Below are 21204 nucleotides of genomic sequence, written 5' to 3'. Positions count from 1 at the left end.
AAAATTGGAATTATGCAACACATTTCTACAAAAAATAAATTTAATGTGCAGAAACAATGAGTGAGGATTTCCTTTATGAAAATAACTTGTACTGATGACCTTTAATTTTATTTAAAAATGTCCCCATTCTCTATTGGCATATTTCTATAGACATTTTAACTTTTTAAATGGGTTTAAGCAGGGAAAACTGGAAAGATTTGAAAAGAAAAAAACATTGGCTTCTGAATTGTGTTCCTTTGTGATTCCAGTGCCCATTTAATTCAATGATGCTACTAATGAAGTGAAAGTGGGGCAGTGTGTTTTGGTGATGATTTTAAAAGCAACAAAACCCATCAGGTATCAGCAATGGCTTCATTTAACAAGAGCAGTTGTTGTAGAAGGTTTTTAAAGTGTCTGTTGCTCTGAATACAAATGAGCAAATTCTGATGCTCGTATTAAATTATGGGGTGCTAAAACACTCTACTTTTAAATGAGAATGCCATTTGACTAATAACAATATTTTCTGTTGCAAAACAGTGGGCACTTAAAGTTGAAGTGCTTTCAGATTTAGAACTATCTGTACTTGCACTGCTGTTCATTTGTAATACATAGGAGATCACAAAAGTGTGACAGTAATCATCCAGGCTCCCAGTAACGTTAATGTAAGAAATGTTTTTCACCAGTAACATTTTTGGCCAAAATCATTTTCAAATTTTAGATCAGATACAGTAGCTCCAAACATACACATGTTTCTAGATCAACTTCTACATCCAGTTTCTTTTTAATTTTGAATATTCTTTTTTGGTGACGGGACAGCCATTGCTATGTTTTTCATGCCTCAGCTACGGACCCCACAACCCCTTACAGTCCTTTGAGCCCTTGAGGGGGAGGAGGCTCAGTGCCAGCGGGTTGAGAGCTTCTGCTCAGGAGGCCACAGACATTGCTGTGTTGGCCTGAACTTTGGAGGTGTTCAAGCATCTGTGCAGCTCCGCTAGAGGAATGCTAGTCACAGTCGGCTAGTAACATGACCAAAGCTTGAACCCTCGGGCACCAGACATGTCTTTCACGTTACTACAGTATGTCATGGAAAGACAAAACAAGTGTCCAATTCTTATATTGTAGAGATCATACCAGTGTAAAAATATTCTTTACACATAGTAAATTAGAATGAGTGCAATTAATTTCTTTACACATTTACAGTAAATACTATGGCACGAATCAGAAGGTTTATGCCTCTAACAGATGCCAGTTTTAGCTGGGTTCTGGGCACACATATTTAGATATGATGCAGCAACCTTAATCTTCATGAAACAGTGAAACTTGACTTCTCAAATTCATGTTCTCTTGAATACTGCTGATTTATCATACAGAATGACTTTATATAGGGTATACTGCACATAAAGATTAACAAACTATACCCATACTTATCCAATTTGTACTGCAGATATCAAAAGTAATGTATTTATGTACTGTATATGCCCTGATACATATTTATGTATATACTGTAGTCACCATAATCAATATTGTTACTGGGCAGTAAAAAAATAAAATTGAGAATAAGGCAACATTGCCAGAGCTCTATAAACATTTTGTAAGAGGTCTTCAGGACACAGAATTGGAAAGAAATTAAGTTTTGAAATGTTTTACGTTACAAATGCACTTACGATTTACTGATGCATGATAACATAATTTGCATGAAGTTTGCAGAAGCATTCGAATTACAGTACAAATTCAAGATCTTGGGGTTTCTTTAATCAAAATAGATCTGGAAATGAATTTAAAGAAAATCAAAACTGTGTTTAACAAATACAGTATGTCCTTCCAAGGGAAATTGAAGTAAATGGCATCAGGCTACAAGAGGTCAGCTTTAGGGCAGATATCATCAACAGGAAACTACATGGTGGAAGTAAAGGAGCAGAAATGAACTAGATTGCCTTTGGGAGTTTCAAAATAATTGTAAAGGGCACAATGGTTTTCAACCTTAATACATTTTGACCAGTGTTTTGTGCCTCTGTTAAAATGGATTAGAAACCTCCATGCCGAATGCAAACTGATATAGAATCTACAGTGCAAAGAAGTGAGGAAAATGTATGGTTGGAGCAACAAGAGACAGAAAATGAAATAAATGTGTGAGAGTGCACTGTATCAGCTGAATAAAAAAGATGTGCACCTAGACAATCTGATCACTGGACCAGGAAACTACTGAGCTGGATCTGCAAGACTCAAAAATTAACCAATAATATGATCTCCTGTTAAATGGCAAGATTTAGTTAGCAGGAGCAAGATGGATCAGAATAGTTTCATACAGAAGTCTGTGGAAAAATCTTGGAGAGGCTGTTATCCAGCAGTGAATTGATTAAGAATGAACATGCTGATGATTTACAGGAACCATATATACTGTACACCAGTTTACACTACAGCACATTCACTCATAATGTAGTGCTTTTATACTTTGTGTTTGTCTTTATGCACGTGGAATATATAATTGTGTGTTATGGTAAACAGCATGGTTAGTCTAGCAAATTCATTGTAAATTATGGTTTACTTAAGTACAGTATGGTTTAAAATTTTCATATACTGAGATCCAGCCATTTATGTTACTTGTAAGGTGTATTCTGCATTTTCTTGAGTTCCCCTATTTCTCAATGTGAACACAACATGTCGGTGATATTGTGCGTGTTTTTATATTAATGTTTAATAAAGCTATGATAATGAAAAATGTCTTTTTAAAAAATCACATTTTAAAGAAAATTATTATGATGAATGAGTCACTAGTGTTACTTGAGTAAATGGATCTCTGGTGAGCTATATCTTTAATTGATCTCCACACTGCTGAGATCAAATGTATCTTAGCCCTTCACCGCCCACGCTCCTCGTGAGGTAATAGCTTTATCGACAAAACAGGACTTCGGCAACGATGTACGTGTCTGCTGCCTCCAAAGAGCATAAATAGGAGAGCCAGTGTGGGTGAGAGGTGAAATTTAACTATGTGATTTCTCCATATCAGCACTGCAATAGACACAGGGAGGTTTATCGCCTTTGCTGAAAATTCCCCATCCCTGGACAAGAAGTAATTATGTGAGTCATAGTGCAGTTCAGATCCACTTTGAGATACTATACAGACTGACTACATACTGTACAGCTCCAGTAGTAATGTTTTGAATATTTAATGTAAACTATGTACAGTATAGCTGCAGATCTCATGCCTCCTTTTTTGTTGACCGCTTAATTACTTTAAATTGAATTAATAAGAAAATGCAAATCCCCAGAGTAAAATGACCTGTTTTATATTGTGTCTCCTTGACCAATTGATGTCAAACTAAAGAGTTTCAGGCAACAGATTACATAAAAAAATTAAATTATTTCTAAACAAAAGCAACATTTGGTAACTGAATTACTAATATTGTCAGTTATGTTTTGTATTCTGTAGTACAGAGGTCTCCTTAAGCTTCTGAGGGGATGTTTTGTGTCTTTCTTTAATTTCTTCTCCTGAAGTTTATATACAGTAGGCACCTAGTGTTACAGTATATAATTGACTTCAATGAACATGAGAATCATTATAAAGAGAGGAGAGTATTTGACCCATCTAGTCTTTTTGGTAGTCAACAGCTCCTGTAATTGATCTAAATCTATCATACAGCTGTTTCTTAAAAGAAGCTAGGGTATCAAGCTTCATCTGGGTAGATGATTCATAATCCCAGAACTCCTAAGGAAGTGACATCTCTGATATAATTTTAGCAAAACTTTCACACAGTTTCCGTTTGTGTCATCTTGTTTGTGTTTCAGTGTTTATTTTGAAAAAGTCATTTGAGTTGACTTTGCCAATGCCTCTGAGAATTACTGTATGATTAAGTCCCTTTGCAGTCTTCACTGTTCAAGACTAAAATATTTCTTTCCTTCAACCTACTGCATAAGTGTAAAACATTTCCATAAGCTTCTTCTTCTTCTTCTTTTTCACAGCCTTAGTCCCAGACTGTCCTGGGGTCAGCTGCTTTGGTTGCTCTTCTCCATTTGTCTCTGTCGAGCACATCTTCCTCACTCACTTCACATACCTCCATATCTTTTCTCACACAATCTATCCATCTCTTTCTAGGCCTGCCTCTTCCTCTGTTACCTTCCACCTCAAATTCCATTACCCTCTTTGTTACTTCCTCAACGTCCCTCCTCATGATATGTCCATACCACCGTAACCTCGCTTCTCGCATCTTCTCAACCACATCCACCACCCTACATCGTCTACGGATTTCTTCATTTCTGATCTTATCCTTCATTGAAATCTGCAGAATCCATCTCAACATCCTCATTTCAGTTCTTCTCATCAAGTTCTCTTCCCTCTTTCCAACTGCCAAGCATTCAGCTCCATATAGTAATACAGGTCTAATCACAGTCTTGTACATTTTGCACTTTAACTTTCTGGGAATTTTCCTGTCACAGATTATTCCAGTTATTTCTCTCCACTTGTTCCATCCAGCTTTCACTCTTTGTTTTACTGCCTCCAGTGTTTCTCCTCCCTTTACCAGTTTTGATCCAAGGTATTTAAAGTCATCAACTTGTTTCAGTTTTCCTCCATTTGTCTCCTCAACATTGGTCATAGTATCTCCTCTTCTCTCCATTACCATTATTTCAGATTTTTCTGCATTCATTTTCAGTCCACCCTTTTCCAGACTCCTCTGCCATTTGAACACTTTCTCCTGAAGTTCTACTTCTGAGTCTGCCATCAGTGCCACATCATCAGCAAAGATGAGTTCCCAAGGCACTTCTGTTCTTACCTCCTCTGTCAGTGTGTCAATAATGTTTATGAAAAGGAAAGGACTTAGTGCTGATCCTTGGTGTACTCCAACTGTGATTTCAAACTCTTTTGTCTCTCCCTGTTGTGTTATCATCTTTGTAGTTGTATCTCTATAGGTTGCTTGGACTAACTTCACCATGCTTTCTGGTACTCCTTTCTTCCTCAAGCACCAATACACCACCTCTCTGGGCACACGGTCATATGCCTTCTCCAAGTCCAGAAAGGCCACATACAGCTTTTTCCCTTTCTCTAGTGTCTTCTCCTGTAACTGTCTCATCACAAAAATGGCATCTGTTGTGCTTTTCCCCGCTGAGAATCCAAATTGTGAGTTGTGGATCCTGATTATCTTCCTGAGTCTCTTGTCCAGAATTTTTTCCAGGATTTTCAATCCATGTTCCAGAAGTTTTATTCCTCTATAGTTTTTACACTCCATTGGGTCTCCTTTCTCCTTGTAGATGGTAACCATACTGCTTTTTGTCCATTCTTCTGGAATTCTCTCTTCCTTTGCAATATTGTTTAGCAATCTCGTCAGCCACGGAATCCCCTCTTCATCGAGGTTCTTAAAGTGTTCTGCTGCTATTCCTGATGGTCCAGTTGCTTTGCCCACTTTCATCTCTTTGATAGCTTCTGTCACTTCCTTTACTGAAATTTCTTGGATTGGTCCACACACTACGTCTGCCTCCACTAGGTTCTCCCTCTCATTTTCTACATTTAACAGATTTTTGAAGTACTCTAGCCATCTTTGCTTGATCTGTTCTTGTTTAATCAAGACTCTGCCTTCTCCATCCTTGAGTACCGCCACCCGGATAATATCTTTTTTCTGTCTCGCTCTATGTTTAGCAATCTTGTAGATTTGGTCCTCTCCTTCCTTTGTTTCAAGTTTCTCATACCATTCTTTCCAGGCTCTTTCCTTTGCTCTTGCTACACTTCTTTTTGCTACCTTCTTTAGTCTCTTATATTCTTGTAATTCTCCAGTGCCATCTTTCAGTGCCTTGTATGCTTTTTTCTTTTCCTTCAGTGTTTCCTGAACTTCCATATCCCACCACCACTCTTCATTTTCCCTCGGTCTGCCTCCTCTTGTCTTTCCACAAACCCTGGTAGCAGCCTCTTCTAGGATGTGGCTCATCTCAGTCCACTCTTCTTCAACTGAAGGCTCCTCTGTTTCCTCTGTGTTGTTTTTCATTTCTTTCACCAGCCTGTTGAAATCTACTTTGTTTTCTCTCAGTTTCCACACTTTTGTTCGTGCTGGGTGTTTCCTCTGCCTTATTCTTCGCTCCTTCAATATTGTGATGTCCATCACCAGTAGCCTGTGTTGTCTGGTAACAGCCTCATAGGGCAGGACTTTAGCATCTTGGACTTTCGCTCTATCAATTCTTCTCACTAATATGTAATCTATTTGGGTATCATGGCCTCCACTCCTGTATGTCACCTTTTGCTCATAATTCTTCGTGAACCCTGTGTTCACTGCAAACAATTCAAGAGCTTGGAGTGTTTCTAGTAGCCTTCCTCCTTCTTCATTTCTCTCTCCTAGCCCTCTCTGACCATGTTCATCTGGATAATCTGGGCATTTCTCTCCTAAATGTGCATTGAAGTCTCCTCCAATTACCACCATTTCATTTCCTGGGATTCTGCTAACCACTTCTTCGAGATCTTCCAAAAAGCTATCCTTTTCCTCCTGTGGTCTTCCTACCTGTGGTGCATATACAGAGATGATATTCCATAACCCACTCTCAAAAGCCACCTGTACATTGATAATCCTGTCTGAGTGTCTAACCACCCTCACTATCTTGTCTGCTAGGTCTTTGCACACTATCACACCCACTCCATTCATTTTGGTACTCTTTCCAGCATATAGAATCTTGTATCCCTCTCCTAGGTGTCTTGAGCTGTTTCCTTTCCACTTGGTTTCTTGCACACACAAGATCTCCACTTTTCTCCTTGCCATAGTTTCAACCAATTCTCTCCCTCTCCCTGTCATGGTGCCAACATTCCAACTCCCCACTCTCATTGACTTAACATTCCTTCCAGGCCCCTTCACCTTGTTTCTTTTCTGTAGCCCCCACTCTACAGTTTTCCCCACAGTAGCATAATTTCCATTAGTACCCTGTTGGGACACAGCACTAATGGCGGACGTTGTTAACCCGGGCCCCGGCCGATCCGGTATGTGCTTTGTGTTCTTTGCAACCATGGTTTTGGCAAGATGGTTTTACGTCGGATGCCCTTCCTGACACAACCCTTTTAGTCGCCTCTTACGACAGGCAGGGATACCCAGGAGGTATTCTGATCCCCCTCCCGAGGGAAAAAACATTTCCATAAGCCCCAGATCGAATTTGATTGTAGTGGTTGCAGGGCTATGCTAAATCCCCTAATTTGGGATCAATTGATTAGTCAAATAACCTGACTAGTTTCCTAACTGTGCCCGAATACAGGTCACTGAAACAAATTAAGAAATGAAGAAGAGCAGTGGTCCTGTTAAAGATCCATGAAGTACTGTATGAATTGCGTCACCCCATTTTGAGCTGTGTGTTGTCAACGTATTAACCACTTTCAATCCAAATACTGGGAACTTCCAAGAATTCCTATCACCTGTAATTGGAGAATTAATCTTTTTTCTTGCGTAATAACTTGCTTAAATCTTGCTTAAGTAACTTGTCAGAGTTTTTTAAACGAGCAACATACAGTAAGCGATGCCCAAACAGAGCATACAATATGGTATATTTAAATTTTCAGAAGACTTTTGACACTCATTAGATTATGAAAGTTACTCCTAAAAGATGAATTTGTAATCACATGTGCTAGCCATTTGGCAGAAATGCATGCATTTGGATTATAAATTGGTTAACAGAAAACACAGACTGCAGAAAAGGGTGAGTGCTCCAGTTGAGATGATGTATTTAATGGAAGTACCACAGGGATCTGCTCAAGGACCACTACTCTTCCTAAATTATATCAGTTATCTAGATTTTGGTATAGTTGGTCTGGTGAAAAAACACTGTAGAAGCATTGTTTGTAAATAAAATTAAAAAAAAAATCAAATTCAAATCTGGGCGAACAGATAGCAGGTGACGATTAATGCTGAAATCCGGGATTTTGCATGCAGGTACTGTAGCAACAAACTATAAATATAAAATGAAAAAGAATGAGATGGAAAGGATTAAGAGTGACAAAGATTTACTGTTGGTGTTTGTGTTGACACATCATTTATAACTTCCAGACAAGATTGTGAAGTTAATAAAAACAATTTTAAAAAAATCTAAATGTTTGGATATTAGTATTGGTACAAATAGGGGTAACAAAATAAAGAGTTACCAGAAATAGGCCAAGCAGGTGAATCGGTAATTAAAATAAATTATCATAACCCCAAATAGTTATGATTTTGCCAAGAATATATCTGAGTGGTTGGTATAATTTGAGGCAACTGTGTTCTTTGTTCTCTGGAAAAGGTGAAAAGAGTAAAAAAGTACATTGGGTAAGTAAGGCACACTGGGTTAAGTAAATATTTATTAATGATGACACAACACAAACTAAACAACATACAACAAACATACAATATACAAATGACACTATTTACAAACATGATGTCTTGAAGGCCTACAGTACGTCCTGACTAACCAGAAAAAACACTGCTACCAAACATTCCAGTCCTATACTGTATAATGCCTAACAGGCCCACAAATAGAGATAAACCTGCCTTCTGCACAACAACCTAGAGTTAAAGCTCTCTCTTTCTGTAAACCCGAATGCTACAAAGTGAATGGGAAACCTCTCCCCCCATTACCAAAATGCATCCACAAACCAGGAGAGGCCATTTTTAACCTAGGGATTCTCTTTAAAGGAAATCCCAGTTTTCTAAAACAACAGAATGGCAAGCTCTTAACAAGGTTCAAATTCTTAAGTCACATCTGGTCTTGAAGGTTAATCAGAGCAAGGACCTCCAGGGTCTCTTCTCCTTTCTCCTCTCCTTCCTTTTCACAGCTCCATCATTTGTTCTCTCAACTTCTCTCTCTATAACTGCCTGTTTTATCCTCTGTTCCTCATTGGTTGATGACTCTTAATCATTTAACAAATATTTTATACTTACATACAGTATACACAGTACACATTACACCATCTGTTAATATTTGTTAATTATTGCCTCTAGATTCTTAAGAGACTTCAATTGCCACTTCCTATAACCAAAACATTATGTTAGGTTAAAATCATACAGTATAACACACTAGTGATACCTAGAGTAGAATATTCGATCATCGTGTTATAAAAAAAAACATTTCTTCCCTGGAATCCATCCAGAGAAGAGCAACAGCATCTCAGTGCTGAAGTGAATGTCCTACATCAACATTCTAAAAGAATGCACCTTTTTAGTCTTCCATAGAGAAGACTATGAGGGATATGAGTATTCAAGCAGACACCCTTGTAATCTTCTCTATTCAAGGCTTAAAAATCAGTCTTTTAGCCTGTGTATGGTGTTCCTCTTTAAACCTTGGAATATATCTGGTTGTTCTTCAACGGACTGATTCAGTAGCAAAGGCAGTATTTTATTTTTTGACAAGTCTACCAAAATAGTGCAAAATATTGAATTTAAAGTCAATATAAATGTTTGTATGTTCGTAATTTGAATGCAAATTGTAAGTCACCTTGTTTAAGAAACATGTTTAACTGAAATATAATAAAAATAATATTTACTGAAGTATGGATGTACATGCTGTACATACTGTGCAACATACTGCTCAAAAGGTTCTAAACACCAAAAGGTCAACAATATTGATTTCTCATCATAATCTCTACATTCACAAATATATTTGCCTCACTGATTTTTTTTCTTTTTCAAATGAATTTGTACTGTATTTGATATTCCCAATTCCCAATGTTTTGGACAGTACAGTACCAGTATACTGTATAGAACGTTAATTCCAGTCTTTATTGCGCTTCATGTAATACTGTAAGTATTTCACATGGTAATTGTACAAATTTTCAGAATCCACATGTCCCTTGCTATTGTCTTACACATGTTAAACTGGCTTAAAAATATTTTTCTTTTATTTCCTAGCTCAAATGTTCTTGCCAAGGATTCATTTAAAATTTAAAAAATGCTTTTGACAGTGTGATAGCCAGGAAGAAGGTGGTTTTAACCATTTTGATTAATAAATGCACCATTTAAAATAATACAAAGGAGCTACTTACTGTAATTTTCCTTGAATGTTCTGCTTTTTAATGTTTTGCATTCTCGGTAAATAGGTTACTGTACATTTTTTGTTTAGTTACCGGTACCATTTTAAATGGCTATTTATTCATTGTCATGCACATCATTCTAAATTCTTTCAAATAAAATATTAAAATCCAATTTCATTAATGACTTTTGCAAAATGTGCTACTCAGTGTAACAAGCAGTTATACAGTACAAGTCATTTATTAAAAACATAATGGCTTTCCTCATTTGTTAGCAAGGGCTTTCCCTTAATGAAACTACACTTCAAAATGTCTTAAATGAGCAAAATACATATCTCTTCTGCCTTTCCAGACATCTTAAATCTGTCATCTTTTCATACTGTCCAGAGAGACAATGAGACCTATTGTGATATTTACTTTGAGGACCAAAGACATCCATCACACTGAGCAATTTCGGAATTGCACTGAAATCCTCATAAATTTTTATTGTGTTTTATGAAGGATTCTTGACTGTGTTTGGGTTGTCATGGGAAGATGTGTGCATTTGGTATTTTTTAACTGCTTCTGAGCTAGTGTATAGAATGTAACTCACAATCTTTATTACACTTGATATAATACGCTAATTATTTTATTGGCAATTGTGCAGATTTGCAGGAGCCCTGCTTTCCATCCTTTTTTATTGTAAAGCAACACTAGCTTCTAACTTTTACTTTATTGTCTCGTTCAACTGTTCATGCTAAAAAGTTCTTCTAGAAATGTTTGGTTGTTTGGGTTTAGTCTTCTGTGTAAATACCTAAGGGCATTAAAGTTTGGCTCTTGCTATGTTTGTATCCCTGAGTCTCTCAAGATACATTATATGTATACCACACCATGTCTTTCTTCAGTTTCTAATTATTCTCTTTCTGTCAGGAGAAGAGTTTGTTTCGGAGCTCAAGTATGTAAATTAATTTGATGCTGTTTCTAGCATAGTTTTAATTCCCTTGTATTGTACTCTGAGGAAATTCTTCTATAGAACTTGGAACTCCATGGTTGGCCCAAGTTTGCTGGCTTAATGAGAACAAAGATTTACCTCAGTAATAAGAGCTAGTGAAACGTGAGCCAATAATAATCCAGAGAGGAGCCAATGGCTTTAGGAGGTAACATTCATGTTAATCAGAATTAATTAATCAGAAATTTGGACAGATAGCAGCTCAAATATCAGAGCTGGTTGTTGTACTGTATACCTTTTTAGCTGTGCATTTAAAGTGTATTTGCAGTTTTCATACTGAGTTCTGGTGTGCAGAGTAATCATTTATTGTTCTTACATTAATAATGTTAGGCTTTTATCATTCCTGTTTTATTTAATAATGATGCAGTTTGCACAGGACATCTGACAAAGTAGCATGTTCTATTTCTAAATGAAAAAGATATTAAGGACCAGGTTAGAATGGATTTAAACATTTTGAATATTCTCTGTGACTATACAAAATTGTTCAGTTTTGCATTTTCGAATGTGTTCAATGCATGCTAAATTAATGAACAAACAGATCAAAGCAGATCTTTTACAGTAAACTCCACACAAAAACTGTATATTTTTGTATGTTTCCCATGCATATTGGTTATGTGATTGTGGCCAGAAAACTTTCTATTTAAAGGGCTAAATTTAAATGTTCTCCACAGCCTGTGAAGAGTGTAAGAGTCGGGTGAACCATCAGTTTTCAGCTCATTGGATAAATGGTTTTATGGCTGTACACTCTATTATTAAATTATTTTACTTAGAAAACAAGCCATAGAAGTTTTAAAGGATAAACTACTATAGTCTTGTTTGCAAAATCAGTGTCTCCTCTTCTAGTCAGCAGTTTTAATTTTGAATATATTACAGGAACATTTTAATACTGTAGATGCTGAGATTCCTATTGGGTGTAGTCAGTATAAGTTTCAATATGTTACCTCTGCCGGATTTCCCATTAGGCACTGTAGGTACAGTGCCTTTAGCCTACTAATTTTTTAGGTCCTACGAAGGAGAGAGACACTAGAGACTAACGAAAAAACGAGCTGAAACAACGTGCTTGCGATTGACTGTAGGTGCTCAAAATCAATAATCATACGCTATCTAGAGGCTGTTCTAGAAACTAGAAGTATCGAAGTGATGGTCGCTTGACTGCTCCATCAATCATGTGGTTCAGCATTGGAATAGTTTAAAGTGCATCATGTCAATCGAAGTAATTCAATTGGTGTTTACTCCTCATTTTGCACATTTCGGAGTGAAAGTGCCTAGGGCCTACAAACACCAAAATCCGGCCCTTACACATACAGGAATAACAAGGAAATTGGGTATGAATGAGTATCTGAAGATGCATGCCGTTTATTCATGGTTATTTTATTCAGTAGACTGCTGTTTCTAAAGCAAAATGGAACTATGTGATTCATAATGTTCTGAATTGTACACTTTTCTCTTCTTGTACAGTATTTCTCTACCACCCACGCTCACTCTTCATCCTAGACTCAGCAGTGGGCTGAGGTTGGACCTTGAGGTTTTATAGCTCAAAAAGGCATTCTTAAGACACTTCATACAGCTTTGCATCTCACTGAAACAGTGAACAGCAGTGGATAAGGAAGAGCTCACAGTCTCATAAAAGTGTAAAGTCTACTTGAGGACAATGGAATTAGACATAGCTCATTTTAAAATTAATGAGAGTGATGCGTGTGTATTGATCATCTGCTCTCTTTGCTCAGTAGTTGTTTGCAGTGGTGAGGGTGTGTTTGAATTGTGCATTTCAGGTTGAATGGAGAAGAAGCACGTTGTTTGTATCACAGAATGTAAAATTTGTAACTCAGGGGTAACTGATTATTAAAGTACATGTTCTGATACAGTATACTTTGATCAAATTCATATATTTATTGTTCAATCAAAAGGACTACTGTTTTATTTTGTGCTATTTTTCTCTTCTGTTTCAGGAATGTTTTCTTAAAAGCAAACAAATCATAAGAATGTGAATATTAATTAGCTGTGTTCCTCAATACTACAGTATAAGGTTTATCTTTGACTTTATTTTGGTAGGTTAAATCGGAAGTCTGTTTTGACAGTTCTAGGGTTTATGATTTATTAAAGTGGCAGCTCTTCGGTCTGTCTTTGTATTGCTTTTTTATTTACACTTCATTGTTTCAGAGATGTTGAAACCTGTTTTAATTGAGAAAGCAATGTTTTATAGATATTTAAAATATCAATGTCTAATCTCAGCCCACTGCTCCACAAATTAACATTGGTGATGTGAAGAGAGAGTGAGGGATGAATGGAGGAAAAACAGGGTTAACTGCTTAAGAACATTATTGTTTTTAAATGTTTAAATGTCTTTTGGCAAATATTTGAAGCTTCACTTTTATGCAATTCATTTCAAAAATATTTTTTTAAACTCGATTTTGAAAGTCATTCATTGGTTATCCCTCATGCTCGAGGATGATTGCCTTTTACATCAAATCAGAAGACATCATATGAAATATGGGATCCGCATATTCTCTGGCAGATTGAGCAAATGTTGAACTGCCCGGTCCTGTCATGGGTATATCTTTGTTGCTCTTGCTTTGCATCCTCATTTTTAATCCTTTGGGTCCCGAAGTGCTGGGATCATTTCCAGATATTTTTCCTCCTCCATCCAGTTTGGTCAAGGGATATAATCTCACAGGCATTGATATTAGTGTTGCATTTCTTATCTTTATTTTAATTATACTGTTGAAATGCATCTTTTCTCCTCCTCTGAGGCTGTTGTCTTATCGATACTGGGAGTAGAGAATTTTTTTTTAATTTTGACGTCTGGCATCTTTCCAGAATGATCACTTTGTTTTAACACTTGTTTTAACAATCGAGAGACTTTCTATAAGTAAGAATTCCATTGTACCAGTACATGTTCCGGTTACATATGGCAATAAAGTTCAAGTTCAAGTTCAACCCAGGTGAGTTCATGGTGGATGATCATTGCTTCAATGCTTGTGCTGTTTGCTTGAGGGAGAGCACTAATGTTGGTCATCTGTTGTCCATTATAATGCATAAATTCTCTGTAAACAATACTAGTGATATGAGTATAGTCCTTTTCAGTATGTCCTGTATGTTATTCGTGTTTCAGTCACATACTGTACAGTACAACAACATAGGAATGATGACTGCCCAGTAGACTATAAGTTTGGCTTTAGTTTTGAGGTAGTGATCCTCTAACATCCCATTCCTCAAGCATCCACAGGCTGCAAGATTTCAGGTGATTCTGGTTTTCTTCATGAATAACACCATTCTGTGAAAGAAAGCTTCAAGGTGTGGGAAGACCTCAACATTTTTCAGACACTCGTCATGAATCTGAATTAACAATGCAGAAGTGTACAGTATGTACAGTATTTTGAGCTTGCTGATGACAAATTTAGTTTTCTGAGCATTGTGTACAGTGTGTGTATAGATGAAGTGTCCATCTTCTCACATGGTTCAGTAAAGATGTTGACATCTGTCTGAAGATTTTTTTCAAGGCATGCAGTGCTGCACCATCAACGTACTGGACTTTAAGGTGGTTTTAACTGGCCTGCATGTTGAATCCTGAAAGTAACATCCTTTACTTTAACATCCCACCATTAGTTATATTGGTTACAGTTCAAAATTTCAATGTTTGTTAAAAAATCAAAAAATAAATGGCAAAAATATAATCGATAATTTGGTGTGCTGCATTTGGATGCATGTGCTCATTAATAAAAAGATTGGCCTGGTGATGGGAGCCAGGAAAGAAAAGATTTCAGGAGTTTGGTTTGATAATTGAACTCAAATTAGAATGTCATAGCATTCAGCAAGATCTCATTTTTTTGCCTTTAATTCCTGTCATAATGGTGAAAGATTACATTTTCATAAATTATCTTAAGAGAATTTTAAATGATGGGTTTCTTTGAGGAAACTGTTTACAAAGGGGTGTCAGCAGACTGATGAATAGTCAAGGAAAGGCTTGACTATCTCTAGTACTTCATCGTTAGCGATGGGATGTGACCTGGAGATTTAAATGTCCCAGTCACAATCTGTGATAAGTCAAATGTTTCATCGTTAAGTGAACTGAAAAGATGGAGTGGAAAATGAAAAGGGGACTGTGCAAACAGTTATATAGCTGAGTTGCTGAGGGGAATAAAATGGATTTTTAACACTATGTAGTGATGCTACATTTACTCCAGGAGCTAAATATTTAAAGAAACCTGACGATCTGTGATACATTAAATGAGAAACGTTGGTAAGTGAAAAAATAATGGGAATAATACATCATTTAATAAAAGTGCACAACTCCATGTTTTGCTGGAGTTATTTTGAGCCAAATACTTTTGTCTCTTCATAAATCACTGCTTTAATAAATGCATAACCTAGTGTCTTTTAGTACTAGTGAATTGTGATAGTGCAGTTATTCAAAGTGATAGTGGTTTTACTTCCTATTACAGTTTAATAAAAATTCAACTAATCAGAAATGTTTGAATACATGTAATCTTAAATATTAAAAATAGTATTAATGTTTCCAAAAATGTAAATCCCTTTTTTTATGGGCTATTGAATTTTCAGGACTTTTCTGAAAAAATATCTTAAAAAATCACATCACATCATACACAATATCATACAGATATTTGATTACAGGTATTGATTAAAAAATTGATCATTGTGATTTTCCTTTTCTAAATGCTAAAGTTAATTATGCCTGGGAGGATATTGGTATTTGATTTATTCCTGTCCTACCATCTTGAATATCAACAACAACAATTAAAAGGGACAACAAACTAAATTAAAGGTCAGTTTACAGGTTATCTCCCCCTCAATAAAACATCAGGGGGTTACATTTCTTGACTGACATGTGACAAAAATGGTGGTTGCTTATGTTTTGGTCTTCATGAGAATAAGAGTTGAAAATAGAAGCCACCACGTTTGTAAAAAGCTGAAATTCTGAAAATTACATAAATGTGACTGTAGCAGAGCAGTTGTGTGACTATCTGTGTCAGTTCAGACCACTAGAAAGCAGCTTAGGGACACTGCAGATAGAGAGAGAAAATGAGTCAGTGCAATCGTACGAGTTATCGATAGCAGGTGACTTTTGACAGATTTCTCTGTAAATAGATTTAGCACACAGGAGTCGTGGTCTTGTCTTGTTATGAGAACTGGCGGGTAAAGTCTCTTGGGGAAATACTGTAAGGGTGTCGGGTGTGTTTGGTTCGAGTTCAGTCTCAAGGAGAGACAAAGCCTGGGTTAGGTTTGTTTTACAATCGACACTGAAGTGGTTTCCTGAAAATGCTCAGGTTTAGGAAAGGGTGACAGGTAAGGCTGAGCTACCACTCTCTCCCCAGGGCTGGGACTCCTTTGGGCAAGAGGCTGGGAGCTCTCTGGTGGGTGTAACCACATCAGCCTACTGTTGAGGCTCAAGGGGGGCATACAGTGTCAAACACTATAAGCAAGAATGCTCGAAACGTTTTGTATGGAATTTCTTAAAACGGTCACTTGCCTCTGAACATTATGTCTTTTTTTAGCTCTATAAAAAATATTTTGATACTTAACTCATTCCACCCGATACATCTTGGCAGGCGACAGGCACAAGGCAGGATACACCCTGAATGGGACGCCAGTCCATTGCAGGACACACACACAGACGTGTAGACACTCACACCTTGGGCCAGTTTTCCCAGAAACCAATTAGCCTGCTAGTTTGAGTCTGGACTGTGGGAGGAAACCAGAGCCTCTGGAGGAAACCACACAAACACGGGAAGAACATACCTGTACAAACTCCACATACACATAGATTGCACCCCAGGAATTGAACCCAGGGTCCCATCACTGCAAGACAGTAATGCTGACCACTACACCGCCATGCTTCTCCCCTGGATATAATAAAACATACAACTCACACCAGCGTAGAATCTGCAATGCTGCAAACAATTTAATTTTTTTCATTTCTGTACTTAAAACCTATATTGTCAGAGTGGACAAATGAAAGCCAATTAATCTGTAAAATGTACAGCCACTTGTAATTTCCAAGGAGCTTAAGGCTGGAAAAGAAATTACACATTACAGACTTAATGTTTGACAAAACATTGACAGATATGGAATACAAGAAAATTGAGTAGCATCTAAAGTAGATCAATAAATTAGTTAAACACAGAGAAGGAAAATAACTGAAATACATTTACAATTACATTGAAGAAGTGCTGATTTAAATGGTTAAGAAAATGAGACTGTTTGGACTTGCAAATAAATGTAAAAGGCTCTAGTGGGGAATATTACATGAAAAATATATCAGTGAAGATGTAGACCCAGTTAATGGAAATATGATATATTTATATCCAAGGCAAGGTTTTTAATTATTTCTGCATAATTTCCAATAAATCACTCCTACATATTAACTTGTGCAATCTTGTCTGTATCTCCTGAAACAAAATAAAACAAAAAATAATAAAATTATCCAACTACAAAGTGCCTGCATAAAAATCTTATTCAGCTGTGTCTAATACAGTATTCATTTAGAAAGCATGAAGCTATAATTTACCTGGAGTCCAATTAAATTTTGCTGGAAAAACTGGAATTTTCCAGTTCCTCAACTTTTTTAATGGAATAATTTAATAATAGTAAACTTTTCTTAATTTTCCTGTTCTACTCAGGTTTTATTTGTTTTTTTTCTTTTCTTCTCAGATGTTATTCAGTATATCAAAAAGCAAATATTATTCTGATCTGGAATGAAACAAACCCTTTAATGTCACATACCACCAGCTTTCCAATGCAGTGTTGCTTCAGCACAATGGAGCACAATAGGAATGGGAGCATAATTTGTTTTCCTTGACAGCTGAAATCTGCCTAATGGAGAAAGCCATACTTTTCAGGAGCAGACGGAAATATCATAACATGTGTCTGACAGAAATGAAGGAAATTACGCTTTGTCGAACTCAAACAACTCTTACTTAGCCCCCCTAACAGGAAAAAAAACCTTAAAGGTTTAGAAACCCAGTCACAGTTTAAGTTTCCTTACTCTCAGATAATAAATTTTGCATGGGCAATTTCAACAGGCTTTAACAGCCTGGAAAAAAAACCTCAAGAAGCCATGCTGCCATGAGCCACTAACCATATAGTGAGTAATATGCTGTGTCATTTGGAGCAGGTGAAGTGGAAACAACCTATATCAGTGTTGACCCCAGCAGTATGCTGTGTGACCACTCCAATTGGATTCTTTTACCATTAGTACATGCAGAAGATTCAAGGCAATATTAAACCCCTAAGCAAGAGCCTGCACAGGTGAAAATGCACAAGCAATTCTTGGAAAGCTAAATTCAGGCCTCTGCTATACTTGAAATCTGTGTGCTTATTACTCTCGTGAAAGTTAGCACTTAACAATAATCAATTGCTGCTTGATGATAGCCCTCTCAGATTGTTCTTGACAGTTTTATTCTGCGTGACTTTTGACTTACGAAACACTCAGTTTGTGATTCATGATATGGTTAAATTGTGAAAATGCTGCATAGGATGGTTTGGACTATACAATATCACAAAAGTGCAATGTCTCTCTGTGTGTACAAAAGTATTAGCAACATTCTGTGACCTTTTCAATTTCTATATTAATTCCTAAAAACTATTTTAGGATACTATGAGATTATAGAGTGGGTTTATTAAAAAGACACTGGGCACCATTATAAAGAAAACCAAACTTTAATGCCGTAAACTATTTGGGTCCTTGGCCCAAAATGTAAGAACTTAACCAAAGATCAGCACTACTCCATGTCTCAAGAATTTCCCTACAGTTGTTCCACATTTTGTTTCTCACATGTGTTTACAACCATGACACTATATTAGGCATTTTCACAGTCTACTACTCCAAACCTGCTACTGCAAAAGCTGAAAAATGCTTCTAAAACAGCACTATATTCAGACAAGAGGGGGGATCTTTTTAAACTGCATTCACTAGAAAGTAGTAGGGAATGATCTGTTGCCCTTTGTTCCCTGACCAAACAGAGAGAGAATTTTGGCCATCTGCTGTCCTTATGTGTTGTGCTAGAAGAAAACAGCTTAGCTGCCTGGTTATTCATAGGATCATTTACAAGACAGTTTCCATTCTCATTCCAAAGGGTGCCAGGCCAAGTGTGCTTAAGAGCAACGTGCTAGTTACTCGTTTTTCATTACTCCCAATGAAAAGGTCAGAAAGAACAGTGAAACAACTCATTACAAAGAGCACGCAGAACCTTACTGACCCCCTGCATACAGAGAAAGGACAGGATGAGACGATGCAACACTCACACGGTTAAGCATGGTCAATCAGCATATTGACCAAACAAAGACATTTCTAAGAATCCTTTTTGTTGATTTATTTCCTCTGCTTTCAGTACAAAACAGTCGTTCTTGCTAACACAGAATCTCTCAATGAACTTCAAATGAAACAGTAAATTGATAAATTGGTATGGTTTCTAGACTTCTTAACAGGTCTCAACAGGTCAAGTGGGGAAGTCAGATACACTGTACACTACACTACTAGATCACCACAGGGCAGTGTCTTGTTTCTTGGACTGTATGATTTAACATTATCGAATGTAAGAGCAAGCTCACAGATAATGTTGCTCATGCAATAACCCTTCTCAGCTTATTAAATGACCCAGAAAAGGATCTGAGATGTTAAAAATGACACCATTTATTAAAAAAATATTAAACTGTATTTTAAAAATATTGGAAGATAGATTTAACTATTTTAACTCTTCATTTTTGAACATTTTTAACATATTGTCTCACTTGTTAGTTTGGAAACAGTAAGATAAGATCACTTTATTGGCCATATACAATTTCTTGCATTAGGAATTTGTCTTTTTGCAGACCCCAACTTGCTCTCCATGAGACACTCAGACAGGGAGAAAAGCTTGGGGCCAGAGCGCAGGGTCAGCCATTTATACAGCACCCCTGGAGCAGTTGGGGTTAAGGGCCTTGCTCAGGGGCCCATTGGAGTAGGATTCCTCTGCCGGCTACGGGATTTGAACCCTCCAGCCACAGGCGCAGATCCTTAGCCACAGAGCCACCGAGGTGTAGGCTAGAAGACAGTAACACGCACTTGGGAGCTCTAGGAGAATCCGCAATAGTGAGCGGGGAAGTGAGGAAAGAGGAGAACTAAAATAGAGACGGGAGTAAACGGTGATACTGTAGGTGTGTTACTTGCGGTGTGAGTGTCTGTTAACCACTGCGCGCGTGGGAATGCAAGACGGGACAGAGACGCGAGTGGAATGCACAACGTCTAGTTTTCTTCATCAACTAGAAATGCTATTTAATTCTCTATTAAGTTGCAGATGTCAGTCATAATATTTGCTTAGTTTGTGGTTTTCATGGATTTCTCCATGTCAGTTGATTTTGTAAGAAAAAACTTTTCACTTGATTGTATCTGAAATAATTCAGAATTAGAATTAAAATTCTTTGTGAGACTGAGAAAGGTGTATTGTCACTGTTGGTGTGCAACCAAGTGGGTAACTGCGGTGTAATAAATCTGGATTGGTCAGGATTCAGGGTCAGGAAACGTTCCCTGTCATTGAGTTTGTTTGTGCCTGAAGGGAGACTGATGTATTGAGATTAGGGCTGGTGCAAAGGCAGCTTGTTGACTCAGTGGTGCACTACCAGACTTCATTAAAAGCAATAAATTTTAATTCTTCCCTGGCTGAATGAGACAATACCTTATGACCATACCGTTTCACTTAGATTGTTGTGTAGAACAATGTTCCTCAGCCTTTTCCATCTCATGGCACACATTATGCAGTACACCACCCCTATCCCTATACGCATTTAGTACATGTCATTAGCCCAAGCACTTTATTCTGAATATTATTCACAAAATATATTAATCACTGAGAAAAGAGTTTGCTTCAACGTCCTTATGCAGAAAGAAACTGATGACAGTGAAACATGGAGCTCTTGCTCAGCTGCTCTCGAAACAATTATTTATTTATGTCCATAAACCTTCAAATACATAACTAAGCACCACACATGACTCAGAATGTGGCCTCTGTCTCATGTGTACATCCCTATTGTGCAACACGACCCTTTGGTTACTTCACAAATCCAACAGCTACTGTACATGAACAATCTTGAATTTATTCCTTGTTTCATACAGTATGTGCACATACTGTATCAAAAACACCCGATTTTCCAGTTGTGTCTGAAGACGCACGACTGCGCAGCTGGTTGAGAGAGTATATACAGTAAACGGCATCTGTGAATTAAAACAGGAGCGGATAAACTCAAAAAGATTGTTTTTTTATTGTTTAATATAAAAATGAAATGTGAG

The 21204-nt window shown here is 37.1% G+C and overlaps 1 protein-coding gene across 13 annotated transcripts in view; it reads left to right on the top strand.

Annotated features, from left to right (window-relative positions):
* dmd (dystrophin) overlaps positions 1–21204 on the top strand; it is a 728682-nt gene that overhangs the window by 151946 nt on the left and 555532 nt on the right. The gene's annotated exons all lie outside the window — the stretch shown is intronic.

This window comes from Lepisosteus platostomus, chromosome 2 (assembly GCF_059453375.1).
Source record: "Lepisosteus platostomus isolate fLepPlt1 chromosome 2, fLepPlt1.hap1, whole genome shotgun sequence".
NCBI classification, from domain to species: Eukaryota; Metazoa; Chordata; class Actinopteri; order Semionotiformes; family Lepisosteidae; genus Lepisosteus; species Lepisosteus platostomus.
Note: the sequence above shows the minus strand (reverse complement) of the source record. Positions and strands in the feature narration are given on the sequence as shown.